This window comes from Sciurus carolinensis, chromosome 14 (genome assembly GCF_902686445.1).
Source record: "Sciurus carolinensis chromosome 14, mSciCar1.2, whole genome shotgun sequence".
NCBI lineage: Eukaryota > Metazoa > Chordata > Mammalia > Rodentia > Sciuridae > Sciurus > Sciurus carolinensis.
In genome coordinates this window covers 37615653-37636351 of record NC_062226.1, presented here as the reverse complement: position 1 = coordinate 37636351, position 20699 = coordinate 37615653, and the positions used below count along the sequence as shown (strand labels likewise).

The 20699-nt window shown below is 36.6% G+C and overlaps 1 pseudogene; it reads left to right on the top strand.

The window, feature by feature from the left end:
• Positions 1-4111: 4111 nt before the first annotated feature.
• LOC124964083 (glycoprotein-N-acetylgalactosamine 3-beta-galactosyltransferase 1-like) lies at positions 4112-5228 on the top strand (annotated as a pseudogene).
• The last annotated feature ends 15471 nt before the right edge of the window (positions 5229-20699 follow it).

The window sequence follows — 20699 nt, the reverse complement described above, 5'->3', positions numbered from 1 at the left end:
ATTCTAAACTCCTCTGACATTTCTTCCACTGTGGTGGCAATGGATTCTGTTATTGAAGTATCTTGGTTTGTTTGAGGTTATTTGTTCCCTTGTTTTTTCATGTTGCTTACATGTATACCCATCTAACAGTATGGATGTGAGGCAGTCGAGTTTCTACCCTGTAGACTTGTAGTATCCCTGAAGATTTCCAGGATTTCACTTGTTGGGAAGCTGCTGTCTGTCTGCTTTCTTGGTTTCACACCACAGAGCAGTCAGAAAAGCAACCTGCTCTATTCCACCATCTTGAAACCACCTTCAGTAAAGGTCTTATATAGACATTTTTCTAAAGCTGACACTGTTGGTCCTCCTCATCTGTGGGTTCCACATGTACTGATTTAACCAATCACAAATTGAGAATATTAGTGGGAATAAAAAACTGCATTTGTACTGATAACTCCAGATTTTTCTTGTCATTTTCTCTAAATAATAATAACTATTTCCATAACATTTGTATTGGGTTAGATATTATAAGTAATCTAGAAGTGATTTAAAGTATATGGGAGAATTTGTGTAGGTTATATACAAATACCATGCCATTTTATATAAGAGACTTGAGTATCCACAGATTTTGGTATCTACAAGGGGCCCTGAAACCAATTCCCCAAGGACAACAGGGAATGATTGTATAAAAATTGCAAAAAGCACATGAGAAAATGCTCAATGTCATTGATAGTCAACAGGGAACTCTCACCAGGTGCAGGGTTGCACACCTGTAAGCCAAGCTACTCCAGAGGTTGAGGTGAGAGGACCACAAGTTCAAGGAAAGCCTCAGGAACTTAGTGAGATCCTATCTCAAAATAAAAAATAAAAGGACTGCTGAGGATGTAGCTCAATTTTCAGGAGTAAGGCCAAAAAAAAAAATAAATAAAAATAAAAAAAAATATATATATATATAGAACTTTTGTATATTTCTGAGACTGTAAAATGGTGAAGCTATGGAAAATAGTTTTGTGATTCCTCAAAATTAAACATAGAATTATTATATGACCAGAAATTCCATTCCAAGGACATATACAAGTGAAATCAAAATACATATATCCCAAAACATACACACAAATGTTTATAACAGGATTATTCACAACAGCCAAAAGTTGGAAACAACCCAAATGTCTATCAATTGACAGATTTTAAAATGCATTATATCCATATAATCGAATATTTATTCAGCCACAAAAAAGAATGAAGTACCAATACATGCTACAATATGAATGGACTTTAAAAACCTTATGCTAAAAAACAAAACAACAACAACAAAACTTATGCTATGAAAGCACCTTGAAACCACTCCAGACACAGGGACTCATGCAAGAGATTTTGTTAAGCAGACAGGCAGAGTGGCTGCCCACAGGGTGAGAGAGAGAGAGAGAGAGAGAGAGAGAGAGAGAGAGAGAGAGGAGAGAGAGGAGAGAGAGAACAAGCATGAGAGCAAGTATGAGTGAGAGTGAGGAGGAGAGAGAGAAAAAGTGAGAGAGAGAGAGCACACACAAGAGCGAGAGTGAGGGGGAGAGGGAGGGAGAGAGAGAGAGAGAGAGAGAGAGAGAGGGAGAGAGAGAGAGAGAGAGAATGGTGGTGGAGCTATTCTTAAGTAGTAGAATTTTGCAGGCTAATAACAATGGATCAATGACTGATGAGAATGTTTGCAGGCTGACAAATCTGAACCAATGATTGCAGAGAACGTTCACAGGCTGACAAGTGGCTAGGATGTTCGAAGACTGATGATCTGGGTTGTAAAACAGTGTGTGTGGGAGGGGAGCAGAATACTGGCAGCAGCTGATGCCAATATGCTATATGAAAGAAGACAGATACAAAAGGTCATATATATCATATGATTCAGCTTACAAGAGTACTGTGGTTTGGATAAATGTCCTCCAAAGGTTCATGTGTTAAAGGCTTGGTCCCCAGCCCATACCTCGACTGGGAGATGGTGGAACCTTTACAAGGTGGGGATCAGTGGGAGGTCTTTAGGTGACTGGGAGCATGTGTAGCCTCTTTCACATCCTGGTCATGAAGTAAGCAGTTATGCTCTGCCATGTATTCTTGCCATTATGTGCCACCACAAACCCAAGTAACAGAGTCAACCAATCATGGACAGATACTTCTAAAACTGTGAGCCAAAATAACCTTTTTCTCTTTCTAAGTTGATATATCAGATATTTGTTATAGTGATGGAAAGCTAACACAAAAAGATATCCAATAGTCAAATCTATATAGACAGAAAGTAAACAAGTAGTTCCCAGGGTTTGGGGAAAGAATGGAATGGGGAGTGTGTTAATAGGTACACTTCTTGGTGAGATGATAAAAATGTTTTCAAATTAGATGGTTGTGATTGCTACAACCTGAAAATATACTAAAAACTACTAAATTGTATATTTTAAAGGGAGCGAATTCTACTGTATGAGAATTTTATCTTGATGATTAAAATAAGTATTTTAAAAATAAAAGGTAAAAGGTTGATATTCTGAGACAGTAGGTCAGGTAAGTATATCATCCAGAAACAAAGTGAGGTCTAGCTAAAGAACAGGATCTGAGTATTCTGAAGGAAGAAGGAAAAAGGAAAGTATTAGGAATGGAAAACAGTTGATAAGAAACTAGGATTCAGTACCAAACAGACACTTCTCAAGAGAAGAACTACAAGACCAAAAATATGTGAAAGAAAAGTTCAACACAGTTAGCAAGTAGGGAAATGCAAATTAAAATTACATTGAGATTTCATCTAACTCCAGTCTGAATGATAGCCATCAAGAATACAAATAATTTGAGCTGGGGTTGTAGCTCAGTGGTAGAGAGCTTGTCTAGCACGTGTGAGGCACTGAGTTCGATTCTCAGCACCACATTAAAAAAATAAATTAAATAAAGGTGTTGTGTCCATCTACAACTAAAAAATGGATACAAATAATTTGAGTTCAATCCCTAGTACCTGGGAGAAAAAAGAATACAAATAATAGTAAATACTGAGGAGGATGTGGAAAAAAAGAAACACTTTTACACTGTTGGTGGGACTGTAAATTAGTACGAATTATGGAAGTCAGTATGGAGGTTCCTCAAAAGATTAGTAATGGGACTACCCAACTATACCACTCCTCAGTATTTATCCTAAAGAATTAAAGTCATTATACTATAGTGATACATGCATACCCATGTTTATAGCAGCACAATGCACAATAGATGAAATATGGAACCAGCCTAGGTATCTATCAACAGATGAATGAATAAAGAAAATGTGGAACACATACACAATAGTTTTATGAGCCATAAAAAGAGAATGAAATTATGTCATTTGGAAGAAAATGAAAGGAATTTGAGACCATTATGTTAAGTGAAATAAGCCAAACTCAGAAGGCCAAAGATTACATGTTTTCTGTCACATGAGGAAAGTAGAGAAGAATATGTAACGGAAGTAGGGTAGCCGTGTGGTGAAGGGACAGGCCAAGGAGCAGAATATGTAGTGAAAATCAAAGGGCGATCAATACACTGGAGAAAAGGGACCCGAGGGAGGAAAAGGGGAAAAAACTGGGAATATTGGCTAAATTATATTGTTACTATTATGTGCATATACAAATATGTAACAATAAAACCCACCATTATGGGCGGAATCAAACTACAAAGGTTCTTCACAGCAAAGGAAACAATCAATAACGTGAAGGGAGAGCATATAGAATGGGAGAAAATCTTTACCACATGTACCTCAGATAGAGTACTAATCTCCAGGATATATAAAGAACACAAAAATCTCAACATCTAAAACACAAATAACCCAATCAATAAATGGGCTAAGGAACTGAACAGGCACTTCAGAAGAAATATAATCGATCAACATCTCTAGCAATTAGAGAAATGCAAATTAAAACTACACTGACATTCTGTATCACTTCAGAACACAAGTAACAAAACACACGCTGGGTTTGCCTCAGCTGCTGCTGCCAACTCCACTGGAGAATGTTCTGGGTGGTGGTGGGTGGCCCGGGCTAGCGGCCCCGGGCCACTTCTGGGGCTGCCCAGACGAGCAAAGGTCACCAGCACCATATAGCCCCACTCTCTGTCCCCCAGGAGGGGCAAGAGGGAGCAGCTGCTGATGTCAGAAATACACTTTCAGGAAAAGACCTCTAAATCTTGGTTGAATTTTTTAACTTTCCTCTGTGGATCAGCAATAGGTTTTTGTTTTGTTTTTTATGCTCTCAGTTATTCAGTATTTTGTTGGGAGAACAGGGTAACACACAGCCCAATATTCTTCATAATGATCCCCATGCTGGGCATTCAGATGATAAAGGACTGAATCATCTAGAAGGACAAATGAACATCAATGCAGATTCTAGCCAACATAAAGAGGAGAACACAGACATCGCTGAAAACCTCTTTCAGAAAGTTAAAATTTTTTGTTGGGTTATGACAAACCCTCAGAACCTAGAGAAAAAGGTCAAACACACCAAAGCTACATGGGCTCAACGTTGTAATGTTGTTTATGAGTTCAGAAGAAAATAAAGACTTTCCTACTGTGGGATTAAAAATCAAAGAAGGCAGAGATCAACTCTACTAGAAAACAATTAAAGCTTTTCAGTGTGTTCATGACCATTATTTAAAAGATGCTGATTGGTTTATGAAAGCAGATGATGATACATATGTCATACTAGACAATTTGAGATGACTGCTTTCAAAGTATGACCCTAAAAAACCCATTTACTTTGGGAGAAGATTTAAGCCCTATGTAAAGCAGGGTTACATGAGTTGGGGAGCAGGATACGTACTAAGCAAATAAGCCTTGAAGAGATTTGTTGATGCATTTAAAACAGACAAACATTCGCATAGTTTCTCCATTGAAGACAGACCTGGGAAAATGCATGGAAATCATGAACACAGAAGCTGGGGATTCCAGAGATACCACTGGAAAAGAAAAACTTTCATCCCTTTGTACCAGAACCTGTACACTTAATCAAAGGTTATCTACCCAGAACCTTTTGGTACTGGAATTATAACTACTATGCTCCTATAGAGGGTCCTGGTTGCTGTTCTGATCTGGCAGTTTCGTTTCACTATGTTGATTCTACAAGTATGAATTAGAATACCTTATTTATCATCTTTGTCCACATGGTTATTTATATAGATATCGACCTGCTTTACCTGAGAATAAATCAAAGGAAATAAGTCAAGCAAACAAAAATGAAGATTCAAAAGTAAAATTAGGAAACCATTGAATGAAAAATGTGAATGAACTGAGGTAAAATATCAAGTATTGCAGTGAAGATCTTCTGCATTTGACACAGAACCCTGAAATCCCACTGAGAAATTCATTGTAAATGAACGTTCCGTATAGAAATCTTTCAAGTGAAAGACTGCAAACTTAAGTTTTAAATGAGCTGTGAAGTCTGTTAAAATGTTTTGATACAGTAATATATAAATATGCATATATATGGAAAAAATGTGTTTTCTTAAAACAGTGGTAAGGTAGAACTAGAAGAGATTTTGTTGCCTACTCTCTGACCATGTGTGTTCTTGTCATTGAAAAAAACTACAACAGTTAAATTTGCTAAAACTGCACTGCACTGTGCAACATACACAATGCTAAACAGATCTGCCTTAAAGAAAATTTAGAAAGAAAGTATTGTTGCTCAGTGTTGTTTATACTCATTTGGTGTGTGATATCAATGAAACAATTCCCCCACACAGTTGTATAATGAAAATTCTGCTGTGATTATTTATAATCAGCAATATTTATTCAAAAAGAAGGTAGAATAAGAATGGCACTTATCCTAAGGTGCATTAATAAAACTACATTTTCAAAGTTATTATGGGTCTTGACTATATTGTACACTTGGTTCTAATTAATCTTTTACTGGGTCCCTATTTTTTCCCCCTAAATATCTTTAACCACTCTCAAATACTATTCTCCACTATTAATGTCTATTTACGCAAAGCATTAATAGCATTCTGTAAACATGCATTTAAAATATTTCCCAGATTTACCCATTGTTAATTATGGGTAACAAATAGTAAATTTAATGCTATTTGGGCATGCTTTTTTTATATCGGTGCCACTTTCAGGTATTATTGACATTTTTAAATGATTATTTAAAATTCCAACTACATAAGTATTTTTCCTTTCATTCTCATTCTGTTGAGAGATGAGAACTTGTTTGTGCCTTTCATAACTTGTTTAAAGCCATTTTAAAATTCATTTTAAGTCTGAGGTGGCTATTGCACTGGCAAAATACTTTGAATGCAGGTTTTTACCAGAGTTAATTTAAAACAGAGAATACAGAGTGCTTAAACAAATTAAAATGTCATATATTAAAAGACTTGAAGTTTGATGCTGACATATTACTTTGGGACCATTGTCTTGCCAGTGAATAATGCTAACAAAGCAAAACACCCATTCAAGATTACCATCCAAAAACAAGATTATTTTTGATATTGCATGATTTACATTACTTATTATTATGCTAAATTTACATGGCTGTCCCTTAATTGACAGTTGCTTAGCTAAATAATTTTTATTTATTGTGCCAAAACATGTCAAAACCATGACTTCCCTGGGTGGTATATTTGAGAAGATGTTCATTTCAGTGATATTTTATGAAGTACCATGTCCACATAGTGAAAACAAACACTGATTTTAAGTTAATAAGTTTGTTTTTTCAATTTCACCATGGTTCCATCCACCAAAATTTCAAGGCCATTAATTCTGTTCTTCAAACAACTCTTTACCATGATGTGGACATGGACTTATCTGCAGACTATGCTTTCTTTACCAGAAATTTAGCATGAACATTCAAAAATCTTAAAATTCACTCATAGGAAATGAATGCTGCAATGAATCCTGGGCTCTGGAGTCAGACTGCCTGGATTTTAAATTCTTGTTCCATCACTTAACTATTTTTGTAAACTTGAGCCTCAGTTTCCTCATCTGTGAATTAGGGATGATGATACTACCTACCTCACAGGATTTTTTCTGAGGATTAAATAAGTGAACATATGGAAGGCTCTTAGGACACTGTCCGGCCCAGAATAGGAAGCAATAAATAAAAGGTTTTATTATTCTGTAAACTTAGAGTGTAAATATTTGATTTAAATGAGGGAAATGATCAACTCATACTGAGGGAAATATTTTGTATATATCTTACAATAAGTAATAGCTAGTATTTATCTAGTGCCTACTGTGTGCCAGGCACTATGCTTTACTCTGTGTACATGAATGTTAATCCTCATAAATTGGGTGTTATTCTTATATTACAGATAAAGAAACAGGTTCAGAAAATTAAAATAACTCTTCCATCATCACAAAGCTAGTAAGTAACAGAGGTTGGATTTATACTCAAATCCTATGTGCTCTCACTTGTATTATGTCAGCCTTGGGTTAGTCATTTAGCATTATTCCCATTTTCACATACTATCATGATATGACCTCTGATACATTGGCCAGTAATAGTCATATTGACCAGTCAAATTCTCATAGTGACTCTTACCTCACACTCTTGCCTGGGAGCTTGTCTAAATGGTCTCAAGACCCTGAGCCCAGAAACTCTGATGGGCTGTAGGAGTTACATTCTCACCAGATAATCTAGAGTAGTGGTTGTCAAAGTGTAGTTCCAAGAAGCTGAGTCAGCATTACCTGGGACTTGTTGGAAATGCAGCCACTCTTGGACCCCAGCCCAGACCTACTAAATCAGAAATTCCAGGATGGGGGTTAGCAGTTCTTTTTGAAAAAACCATGTAGGCGAGTCTTACTGATCTTAGGTAGAGAACCACTGCCCAACTACCTACATGATTCTAGTGCAAATAGTCTCAAACTCAGGATTATTACTCCATGGATAAATTTTTTCAGAGACTTAGACACAAGAATGTTTTGGATCAGTGTAGTCCAAGATCACACTATATTAAAGGCAAAATACTTTAAAGATAATTTAAAGGGTCTGTGGATCACTGATTTAGACAAAATACTTTAGCTTCTCCATATTGACTAATATTGAGACCCACAGTAGTTCTCTCAAGTTTAGTAATGTCCCACTGGACAGAAAGGATTAAGTGCTAATGAGTACATAGTAATTTATTTAAAGCATGCATATAATTAGTGCCATAAGAAATAACCACAACTAGCCAGGCAGGCATGGCAGAGCATGCCTATATTCCCAGCAACTGGGGAGACTAAGGCAGAAGGATTGCAAGTGTAAGGTCAGTCACAACTGTTATTAAAACTTTCTAAATAGAAATAGCAAAATGCTGTTGAATAAAATACAAAGCTTTTCTGCTAATTCATACCATCAATTTAAGTTTCATCACTTCAAAGAATTTGATGGGCTAGGGATATAGCTCAGTTGGTAGAGTGCTTGCCTTGCAAGCACAAGGCCCTGGATTCAATCCCCAGCACTGAAAAAAAAAAAAAAAAAAAAAGGATTTAACTATATTATATGACCTAAGAAGCAAAATAATTCTGTTTTTGATAAAGCATATAAAACCAAATTTCACAATAAGTCACCATTTTTAGCTTAAGATCTTTATCATGTGGATAAATTTTAGTGTGGTCTCAAAGCATAAGGCTTTTGCTGTCTTATAAGCATACTCTAATAACAGTACGCTTGCAAAGGTGGGAAGTTCATAGGTTTAAAGCAGGGTTTTGTTCCAGTGTTCGTTTTTAAATACCTTAATTTTCAGAAGAGTTTTTGTCACTGTAATAAAATTAGAAAATGCTGACCAATTTTTAATATTTTTGAATATGGTAATTAGACTTGAGCTTATTAAACTTGCTGATTATTTTCATAATTGTTTATTTTTCACTTCCTTGAGCCTACTATCAAACTGTATTACCAGATTGAGGCACTGTTGTACTTGAAAGACTCCCTCACTTGAGTGATCAGATCATATCTAGTCTTTAATTCTTCATTTAAATTTTCAGTTCATTAGAACTGGTTGATAATTTCTGCTCCTTTGTATTTATTTAAGTTCTTTATTTCCTTTATAAGTACCACTTGCAGTTACTCTTAAATCTGCCTTCATTAAGATTAATTTGGCTATTAGAGGTGATTAGAATTAGTATGAGTTGCTGATAATTTTATTCCTACTAACTTTAGGTTTCCCCAGGATTAAATGTCTAAGAATAATGCCTGCTGGCCCTCAGGATACTTGCCCTACTTAAAAATTTACAATTTAAAAATAATCCTCCACTTTATTAAAGGAGGTAGTTACTTGAATCCTACCCACTCACCCTCAAACGAAAAAACTCATTTGTACTTTTTCTCTACTTCTTTATAGTAGGTTTGACAGAAACATATTTAAATCTGAGAGGGAAACTATGGTATATTTTATGCTAAATGTAACCTCTATTGATTAAAACAATGACATTTGTATATCAGTTGAAATAGAACATTTAACACAGATTTAGTATGTTTACTAATTCTCTTAGAGAAACCAACTCTAGAAAGTAGTTGTAAAGTTGAGTTGTGTTCCATTTCAACTCCTTTACCTCTCTAGTTTTCAGTTTTGAATAACTTTGCAAGACCCTACGAATTAATAATCTACATGAAATATATTTGAGGGAAACTATTCTTTCTTTTTTTTTTTCGCGGTGCTGGGGATTGAACCAAGGGCCTTGTGCTTGGGAGGTAAGCATTCTGCCAACTGAGCTATATCCCCGGCCCAGAGGGAAACTATTCTTACTGCTAAGCGGTGTGTTGTACTATATAGTGAATGTTTGTGTTTTGGAATTTTTAAAACTTATTTAAAGTAATTGTGTTATGAATGGTTTAAAAATGTCTGGTGACTTGCTTATTTTAAGTGATCAACATTAACTCAGAAAAATGTATTTTTAAATGTTTTTTTAAAGCGTCTTTTGAAAAATTTAAAACAATGGATTTGAACAACTGCACAAAATAAATTACCATGTTAAAAAAAAAAAAGAATATAATCAACAACAAATGTTGGCAAGGATGTGGGGAAAAGGTACACTCATATGTTGCTGGTGGGACTGCAAATTGGTGCAACCACTTTGGAAAGCAGGATGGAGATTCCTCAGAAAACTTGGAATGGAACCACCATTTGATCCAGTCATCCCACTCCTAGGTTTATACCCAAAGGACTTAAAATCAGCATACTATAGTGATGCAGCCATATCAATGTTTATAGCAGCTCAATTCACAATAGCTAAACTATGGAACCAACCTAGGTGCTATTTAACAGATGAATGGATAAAGAAACCATGGTATATATATATACATAATGGAATAATATTCAGCCTTAAAGAAGAATGAAATAAGGCCTTTGTCAGTAAATAAATGGAACTAGAGAATATTATGCTAAGTGAAATAAGCCAATCCCAAAGAGTCAAAGGTCAAATGTTTTTTCTGATATGTGGATGATAATTCACAATAAGGGGGGTAGGGTAAGTAAGAATAGAGGTATTTTCGAGTAGATAGAGGGGAGTAAAGAGAGAGGCGGGAGACAGGGAATAGGAATGATAGTAGAATGAATCAGACATTATTACCCTAAGTGCATATATGATTACATGACGTGTGTAACTACATCATGTACAACTAGATGAAGAAGTTATACTCCACTTACATACAATGTGTCAAAATGTATTCTACTTTCATGTATAACTATTTAGAACAGATAAAGAATAAATTAAAAAATAAAAACACCACCATTATGTACAGCTATAATGAGCCAGTAAACAATAAGGAAAAAAGAAAACATTAAAAAAAGAGAGAGTTTTCTTAAACCAAGCCAGTGCACATGCCTGTAATTCCACTTACTCAGGATGCTAAAATGGCAGAATTACAAGTTCAAGGCTAGGTTTCAAGGAGAAATCTAAGTCTCAGGGAATTGTTAAAATAATTTGTCCAAAATAAAGACTGGAAGCCTGTCTCCAGATAGTCATTCCACCCCATCTCACACCTAGCAAGACCCACTGCTCAGCTCCATCATACTTTGATTCCCAGGGATGGACAGAGCAAAGAATCTGAGATTCCAGTTTCTGATTCATTCCTTTGAGTTCCCCAGATTAGAGCTTTGTTTGCTGAGAGAGATGGGCTCTAACAGTACAGATACTATAAAATTTGTCTCTCATGGAAAGAAGAGATTAAGATTAACACTTGATCCAAGATGCAGTGTTTCACGCCTATAATCTTAGCCATTCAGCAGTCGGAAGCAGAAGGATTGCAAGTTTGAGGCCACTCTCAGCAACTTAGTAAGACCTGGTCTCAAAATAAAAATAGAAAAGATCTGGGGATGTAGCTCAGTGACAGAATGCCTCTAAGTTCAATCCCACTAACATCCCCCACCAAAAAAGATTAACACTTGAGAGTTCTGAGTTAAATAGGTAGAACCTTATCTACAAATGCTTACTCTGTTCCTCTTCCCTCTGCACCGATGCTAAGACAAGGAATGAAAGAAAGGTCAGAATCCAGTTCCGATTCTCCTTTCTTCAGGTAAGTTGTAGACATTATTTATATATAAATAACATGGTTTTATACATTGAATTAAAGAATTTCTATGTTTTCTCTTAAGCCCATATTTTAAAGGGATTAAATATTTTCTATTTTTCATTTCTTTGAAAATCTCAGTTGGGCACAGTGGTGTGCACCTGTAGTCCCAGCTACTTGGGAGAATCACTTGAGTCCAGGAATTGAAACCAATCTTGACAACATAGAAAGATCTCATCACAGAAGGAAGGAAGGAACAAAGGAATGAAAGGAGAAATCACAAATATTTCCTGTACACGATCTTCAACTGATTTTTAGCCAGAAGTTCTTTACTGGAAATCGCAAAGAACCTTGAATCAACAGGAATATATATACTCTGTACATTAGAATTATATCCCCTAGGTATAGAGCACCCCTAGGTTCAGTCCCTAGGACCACACATACACAAAAGCATATTATTTGAAAATATGGCCAGGTTCAGGGGTGCACACCTGTAATCCCAGCTATCAGGAGGCTGAGGCAGGAGGATCACAAGGTGGAGGCCAGTCTTGGCTACTTGATGAGATTCTGTCTCAAAACAAAGTAAAAAGGGCTGGGAATATAGCTCAGTGGTAGTGTTTGACTGGCATGTGTGACTCCCAGAGTTCAGTCTTCCATGCCAAAAAGAAAAAGAAAAACTATCAGCAATGTGAAGAGAGAGCCTACAGAGTGGGAGAAAATCTTTGCCACTCGTACTTCCGATAGAGCACTAATTTCCAGAATATATAAAGAACTCAAAAAACTCTACATGAAGAATACAAATAACCCAATCAACAAATGGGCTAAGGATATGAACAGACACTTCACAGAAGAAGATCTACAAGCAATCAACAAACATATGAAAAAATGTTCACCATCTTTAGTAATAAGAGAAATGCAAACCAAAACTACACTAAGATTCCATCTCACCCCAATTAGAATGGCGATTATCAAGAATACAAGCAACAATAGGTGCTGGAGAGGATGTGGGGGAAAAGGTACACTCATACATTGCTGGTGGGGTTGCAAATTAGTGCAGCCACTCTGGAAAGCAGTGTGGAGATTCCTTAGAAAACTTGGAATGAACCCACCATTTGACCCACCTATCCCACTCCTCGGCCTATACCCAAAGGACTTAAAATCAGCATACTACAGAGATACAGCCACATCAATGTTCATAGCTGCTCAATTCACAATAGTCAGACTGTGGAACCAACCTAGATGTCCTTCAATTGATGAATGGATAAAGAAACTGTGGTATACATATACAATGGAATATTACTCAGCTATAAAGAATGATAAAATTATGGCATTTGCAGGTAAATGGATGAAACTGGAGAACATCATGCTAAGTGAGATAAGCCAATCTTAAAAATCCAAAGGACGAATGATCTCACTGATAAGCGGATGATGACACATAATGGGGGGTGGGAGGGGGGCAAGAATGGAGGAAGGAGGGACTGTATAGTGGGAAAAGAGGGGTGGGAGGAGTGGGGGGTAAGGAAAAAATAACAGAATGAATCAAATATCATTACCCTATATAAATGTATGATTACGCAAATGGTATGCTGTTACTCCATGTACAAACAGAAACATGTATCCCATTTGTTTACAAGAAAAATAAATTAAAAAAAGAAAAAGAAAAAAAATGAATATGAAGGTCAACATTACAAAAAAATAGCCATAAGATGTCAAAGCTGTTGCCTCTGATAAGCAGGACTTGAGACAGAAAGCACAAAGAGACTATTCCTTTTATTGAAGACTTAAATATTATCTGACTTTTAAAATGATATGAATATATTACTCTGTTTTATAAAAATCAACTTTAAAATAACCAGAAAAAACCAGGAGTGGTGGTTCATGCCTATAATCCCTGTGACTTGAGAGGCTGAGACAGGAAAATCACAAGTTTGATCTCAGCCTTAGCAAACAAGCAAGGCTCTCAGCAACTCAGTGAGACCCTGTCTTAAAATAAAAAACAAAAAGCGCTGGGGATATCGTAGGTCAGTGGTAAAGCACCCCTGGGTTAAATCCCTTGTACCAATAAATAAATAAATCCAGGAAGAAAGTGAATAAGTGTTTAACAGAGATTTCACTGCAAAATCCTTAAATAAACCTAAATTTTTTTTTTTTTTGGTGCTGGGAATCAAACCCAGGGTCTAGCATGTGCTAAGTACACATTCTATCACTGTGTTATATATACCCCTAGTTCCAGAACCCAGTTTTTTGAAATGAAATCTAAGGTGAACCAGGACTATAACTAGGTATAGCACTTGCCTACCATGTACAGGACTCTGGGTTAATGCCTAACAACACACACACACACACACACACAGTCTATAAGATTTCTGTTTCTGGTAAGTAGGCTAGACATTCTGAAATACTCTTTCACTGTGAAACATCCAGATAAGTTAAAACAAATACACCTAAATGCATTGCTGGGTTCACAAGTAATGAAAGTTCTCAAGGACGAAAAAAGAGGCAGAGAGTAAGGAAAACAGGGAAGAAGGGAGTGAGGGAGGAAGAAATCCTAAAGCTAAAATTAAATGGACACAAACACCAAGGTTGCCCTAAAAATATGGCCAACCCAGAAACCGAAACTTTGCTACTTATCCATACCACTGAGGAATAGTATTAGACTAGACAAAGTAGAGCAGCTTAATCTAAGTATTACAAATAAAACCAGGTACCTAAAAGGGCTATACTATATTTTCTATTAAGGAGGTAAACAGAAAAAAATGCATGCTAACTATATGAACTAACAATAAAACCAAGATGCTTCTGGTGTCAATAAGAAAGGGAAGGAAAAACAATTTTGAGAAAAAGACAAAATTGGCAAAACTGGGTAGAAAAGATTAATAATACTAATACCAAAAATTTTTCCTAATAATTTATGTTAGCCCAAGTCTTATAGAGTTCTGGCATTTCCATTTATAGGACACTCACAATATGAGACACCCTAATCCAAGAAATAAATCAGTTCCAGTTTGGTAGTATCCCTTAGCACACAGAAGAAACAAATCATCTCAATCCAGGCTTTTCCAGGTTCCCAAAGTTATAATTTATCCCGATATGAGCTCCTAAGAACTGATATATTCCTAAGAAAATATATATGATGGAAACTGACCTCCATTCGTTAGAATGAAGAGGGACTATAGCCAGGCATAGTGGCACATGCCTATAATCCCAGGGGCTTGGGAGACTAAGGCACGAAGATCACAAGTTCAAAGCCATTCTCAGCAAAAGGAGGCACTAAGCAATTCAGTGAGATCCTATTTCTGAATAAAATACAAAATAGGGCTGGGGCGTGGCTCAGTGGTGGAGTGTCCCTGAGTTTAATCCCTGGCAACCCTACTCACCAAAAAAAGAGGAACTACAACGTGAAAAGGAAGACATACATAGACTGCAGATGCTGAAATTATAAGATACAGTATATGAAGTAAATATGTTTAAACTGTTTCACTTGAAGAGATAAACACTAAGAAAAGAAAGTTCATTTGGGTCAAATTGGACATTCAGGGTAAGTGTTCTAAGGAAATGATGTCTGAATTGGAGTAAGAATTAGCTGGGTATAAAAAAAATGATGAGGGCATTCCGGACTGAGACATCAAAATCATGATGAGCAATGATATGGAAGCATTGAACAGTATGGAGCAGTGTCAGGGGAAACTACAAGAATTTCTATTACTGGAACAATAAATGTAGGGAAGGATAAGAGAAGCTAAAGAAGTACAGAGAGATCAGCAGGTGGAGGGCTCTGTACACCATGTAGAAAATATGACCTCAAATATGATATTTGAGGAGGGAATATCACAGTCAGTTTTGGTTTAAGTACTAGTAAGGGGAAAGAATTTAAGATGGGCAAAGTTGGAGGAATGATGATTAGCTAGGAGGCTAGTATATGGTAGAAATAATAAGGGTCTAAACTACCAGGTATAGTAAATTTGGGGAGTAAAGAGATTTGAGAAACAGCGGACAAAATTAGCAAAAGCTGGTGAGTGCAGAATGGCTCCAATGTTTCTTGCTTGTAATTAGGTGATAATAATTGATTTGGGGAATACAACAGGAAGAGCAGAATGGGACAGAATAAAATAATGCACTAAATTATAAAGATGTTAAGCCCGGGGTACTTGTTGAAAATTAAGCTTGCAGATGTTTAAACTCATAGAAGATTAGATTTAAACTCATAGAAGTCATTGCTAAAATAACTATACAAGTGGCTAACTCACCCACGGAGAGAGAAGCAGAGTGACCCAAGTGTGGAACTCAGAGTTAGGAAATCATACGAAATTCAGGTCAAGTTTTATGGTTTCTTAAAAGACAGTTTATACTTCTATTCAACATTGTCCTTGAAACTCTAGCCAGAGCCAATTAGGCAGACTAAAGAAATTAAAGGGATACGAATAGGAAAAGAGGAACTTAAGCTGTTACTATTTGCTGATGACATGATTCTATATTTAGAGGATCCAAAAACCTCCTCCAGAAAACTTCTAGACCTCATCAATGAATTCAGCAAAATAGCAGGCTATAAAATCAACACACATAAATCTAAAGCATTTTTACACACAAGCGACAAAACAGCTGAAAGGGAAATGAGGAAAACAACTCCATTTGCAATAGCCTCAGAAAAAAAATAAAATACTTGGGAATCAATCTAACCAAAAAGGTAAAAGATCTCTACAATGAAAACTACAAAACATTGAAGAAAGAAATTGAGGAAGACCTTAGAAGATGGAAAGATCTCCCATGTTCTTGGATAGGAAGAATTAATATTGTCAAAATGGCCATACTACCAAAAGTGCTATACAGATTCAATGCAATTCCAATTAAAATCCCAATCATGTACCTTACAGAAATAGAGCAAGCAATCATGAAATTCATCTGGAAGAATAAGAAACCCAGAATAGCTAAAGCAAGCCTTAGCAGGAAGAATGAAATAGGGAGTATCGCAATACCAGAACTTCAACTATACTACAAAGCAATAGTAACAAAAATGGCATGGTATTGGTACCATAATAGACAGGTAGATCAATGGTACAGAATAGAGGACACGGACACAAACCCAAATAAATACAATTTTCTCACACTAGACAAAGGTGCCAAAAATATGCAATGGAGAAAAGATAGCCTCTTCAACATATGGTGCTGGGAAAACTGGAAATCCATATGCAAGAAAATGAAACTAAACCCCTATCTCACCCTGCACAAAAATCAACTCACAATGGATCAAGGACCTTGAAATCAGACTAGAGACCCTGCATCTTATAGAAGAAAAAGTAGGTCCAAACCTTCAACTTGTTGGCTTAGGATCAGACTTCCTTAACAGGACTCCCGTAGCACAAGAAATAAAAGCAAGAATCAATAACTGGGACAGATTCAAACTAAATAGCTTTCTCTCAGCAAGGGAAACTATCAGCAATTTGAAGAGAGAGCCTACAGAGTGGGAGAATATCTTTGTCACTCATACTTCCGATAGAGCACTAATTTCCAGAATATATAAAGAACTCAAAAAACTCTACATGAAGAATACAAATAATCCAATCAACAAATGGGCTAAGGATATGAACAGACACTTCACAGAAGAAGATCTACAAGCAATCAACAAACATATGAAAAAATGTTCACCATCTTTAGTAATAAGAGAAATGCAAATCAAAACTACACTAAGATTCCATCTCACCCCAATTAGAATGGCGATTATCAAGAATACAAGCAACAATAGGTGCTGGAGAGGATGTGGGGGAAAAGGTACACTCATACATTGCTGTTGGGGTTGCAAATTAGTGCAGCCACTCTGGAAAGCAGTGTGGAGATTCCTTAGAAAACTTGGAATGGAACCACCATTTGACCCAGCTATCCCACTCCTTGGCCTATACCCAAAGGACTTAAAATCAGCCTACTTCAGAGATACAGCCACATCAATATTCATAGCTGCTCAATTCACAAGAGCCAGACTGTGGAACCAATCTAGATATCCTTCAATTGATGAATGGATAAAGAAACTGTGGTATACATACACAATGGAATATTACTCAGCTATAAAGAATGATAAAATTATGGCATTTGCAGGTAAATGGATGAAACTGGAGAACATCATGCTAAGTGAGATAAGCCAATCTCAAAAATCCAAAAGGCAAATGATCTCACTGATAAGCGGATGATGACACATAATGGGGGGTGGGAGGGGGGCAAGAATGGAGGAAGGAGGGACTGTATAGTGGGAAAAGAGGGGTGGGAGGAGTGGGGGGTAAGGAAAAAATAACAGAATGAATCAAACATCATTACCCTATATAAATGTATGATTACGCAAATGGTATGCTGTTACTCCACGTACAGAAACAACATGTATCCCATTTGTTTACAATAAAAATAAATTTTCAAAAAAGTTTATAGGCAAATACAATTATGAATCCACATTAAGTACATATATATATATATATATACATTATATATAGTTTCAGAAAATAAAGCCATCTAAAAGAAAAATAGAATGGTTAAATTAATATAGTACATCTACTTCAGAGAAGATCATAATCATTTAGAATTATAGTTAGGAAGAGGTTACAGTACATAGGAAAGGTTTATGATAATTATTTTCTTACCTTTTAAAATTCTACACATTGTTTACACAATGTAAAAATATGACGGCAAAAATCTGGAAAGAAATATACCCAATTGCTATGAAAATTATTTTGAGATTAGAAATTGGTGGGGATTCTTCCTTCTACCTTCGCATATCCTCCCAATTCAATGTATAATACTCTTAAAATTGGAAAAACTTTAAAAAAAAACAGGATTTTCCATCACCAAGAGCCGCTCAAAAAACAAAGTAATACACTAATACCTGAGATTTGAGGCAGTTGCCTCAAATGTTCCTCCCTTCTAGAAGTCTGCAGCCTTTCATGTGTGCTAAAGGCCTCCAAAGATGTCATCCTGGGTCTGCAAGGCAGATACATGGTTCTGCCTCTGCCCCTCCAGACTTGGTGTTATCCATCACTACATCTCTTTTGAAGTTCTTGGGTTCACCATTATCCTTGAGCAAGTCCTCTTCTTTCAACCCATTACCTCTTCCACCTTCTCCTTAAAAATACCCAGCTAAGGGGCTGGAGAGATAGCTCAGTTGGTAGAGTGCTTGTCTCGCAAGCACAAGGCCCTGGGTTCAATCCCCAGTATCACAAAAAAAAAAAAAAAAAAAAGCTAAATTAAATTCCCCTCCCACACAAAAGCCTGGATAATGTTGTAGAATAGGTGTTTTCCAAGTCCTGTTGATGACCAGAAACACAAAACTCATGAACAATTCCATGAAACAAGAAATGTAGAATTCCTAGGAGAACCCTTTTATTCTACTGGCAAGGAATAGGAGACAGAAGTAATAACTTGGTAAATTATCTTGTCATAAATGTAAATTAAAAAGCACAGAATAAATATCTAATATTGCCCTTTCTGTTTTCTGTCAGGACTCAACTTACCTTCTTCACCCATAGGCTGAAATCAGGGATGTAATGCAAATGAGTAAAAATGGACAAGTTGTAAGAAAACAAAATCATAGTCACAATGATAAACAGCAACTAGACCTCAGACTTGGCATTAACCATGGCAAGAGCATGGTAAGAACTGGGTTGAGAGCTGGACACACCTGTACTCCCAGCTACTTAGGAGGCTGATGCAGGAGGATCACAAGTTTGAGGCCAGCCTCAGCAATGTTGCAAAACCCTAAAAGCAACTTAGCAAATGCTGTCTTGAAATAAAACATTAAAAAAAAAAAAAAAAAAAAAAAAAAAAGATTGGGGGTGGTTAAGCACCTCTGAGTTCAATTCCCAGTATCAAAAAAAAAAAAAAAGGGCCGGGCATGGTTGTGCACACCTGTAATCCCAGTGGCTTGGGAGGTTCAGGCAAGAGGATTTCGAGTTCAAAGCCAGACTCAGCAACAGCAAGGTGCTAAGCAACTCAGTGAGACCCTGTCTCTAAATAAAACACACAATAGGGTTAGGGATGTGACTCAGTGGTTGAGTGCCCCTGAGTTCAGTCCCTAGTACTATCCCCTCAAAAAAGGGTGGTGGTGGTGGATAGAATATGAGCTGGGCATGATGGTGCCCACCTGTAATTCAAGTGACTTGGAAGGCGGAGGCAGGAGGACCCAAAGCTCAAGGCCAAACTCAGTAACTTAGAGATACTTATTGCATAATAAAAAGAACTGGAGGTGTAGCTCATGGTAGAGTGCTCCTGGGTTCAATCCCAAATATCAAAAAAAAAAAAAAAAAAAAAAAGAAAGATGAAATGAGGCTTGTTGTCAGGAACCATAAAAGAAATAGAATTTAGGGCTGGGGCTATAGTTCAGTGGCAGAGTGCTTGCCTAGCATACTGGGGCACTGGGTTCAATCCTTAGCACCACATAAAAATAAATAAAGTAAAGACACGCAGTCCACCTACAACTACAAAAATGTTTTTAAAAAAGAAAATTTAGCTGGGCACTGTGATGCATCCCTGTAATCTTGGCACCTCAAGAAGCTGAGGCAGGAGCATGGCAAGTTCAAGGCCAGATTCAGCAATTTAGTGAGACCCTTAGCAACTTAGTGAGACCCTGTCTCAAAATAAAAAATAAAAGAGGACTGGGGAAGGCTGGGGTTATAGCTCAGTGGCAGAGTACTTGCCTAATATGGGTGAGGAACTGGGCTTGATCCTCAGCACCACATAAAAACAAATAAATAAAGGTGAAGTTTTTTTTAAAAGTAAATTTTAAAAAAAGAAAAGGACCAGGGATGAAGCTCAGTAGTAAGCACCCCTGGGTTCAATCCCCAGTAAGGAAGGAAGGAAATTTAAATATAGCCTACCCTATGTACCAGGTATTACTCTAAGCACATGTATTTATTCATTTAATCCTCAAAAAAAACTCTGTAATAACATTATTCCCACTCTTTAGATGAGAAAACTGAGGTACTAAAAGATTAAACAGTTTGAGGTTTCTCAGGTAGAAAGTCACAGTTAGGATTGAAAATGGTAGTTTCATGCTAGACCATGTTCTTAATTATAATACCTAAAGTATAATTCTGGCCTTGACAAAAGGGGATCACCGAGATTGCATTGTAAGAAGGATGAGTTGTCTTCATAGAGACAATTGTTTGACCCTAAATTCAGGAAGAAGACTATTAGGCCCCACCCCATATGGGGGATGGGAATTCTTTGTTCTATGATGCAATGATGACCTCAGAGTAAACTGCCACTAGGCTGAGGAAA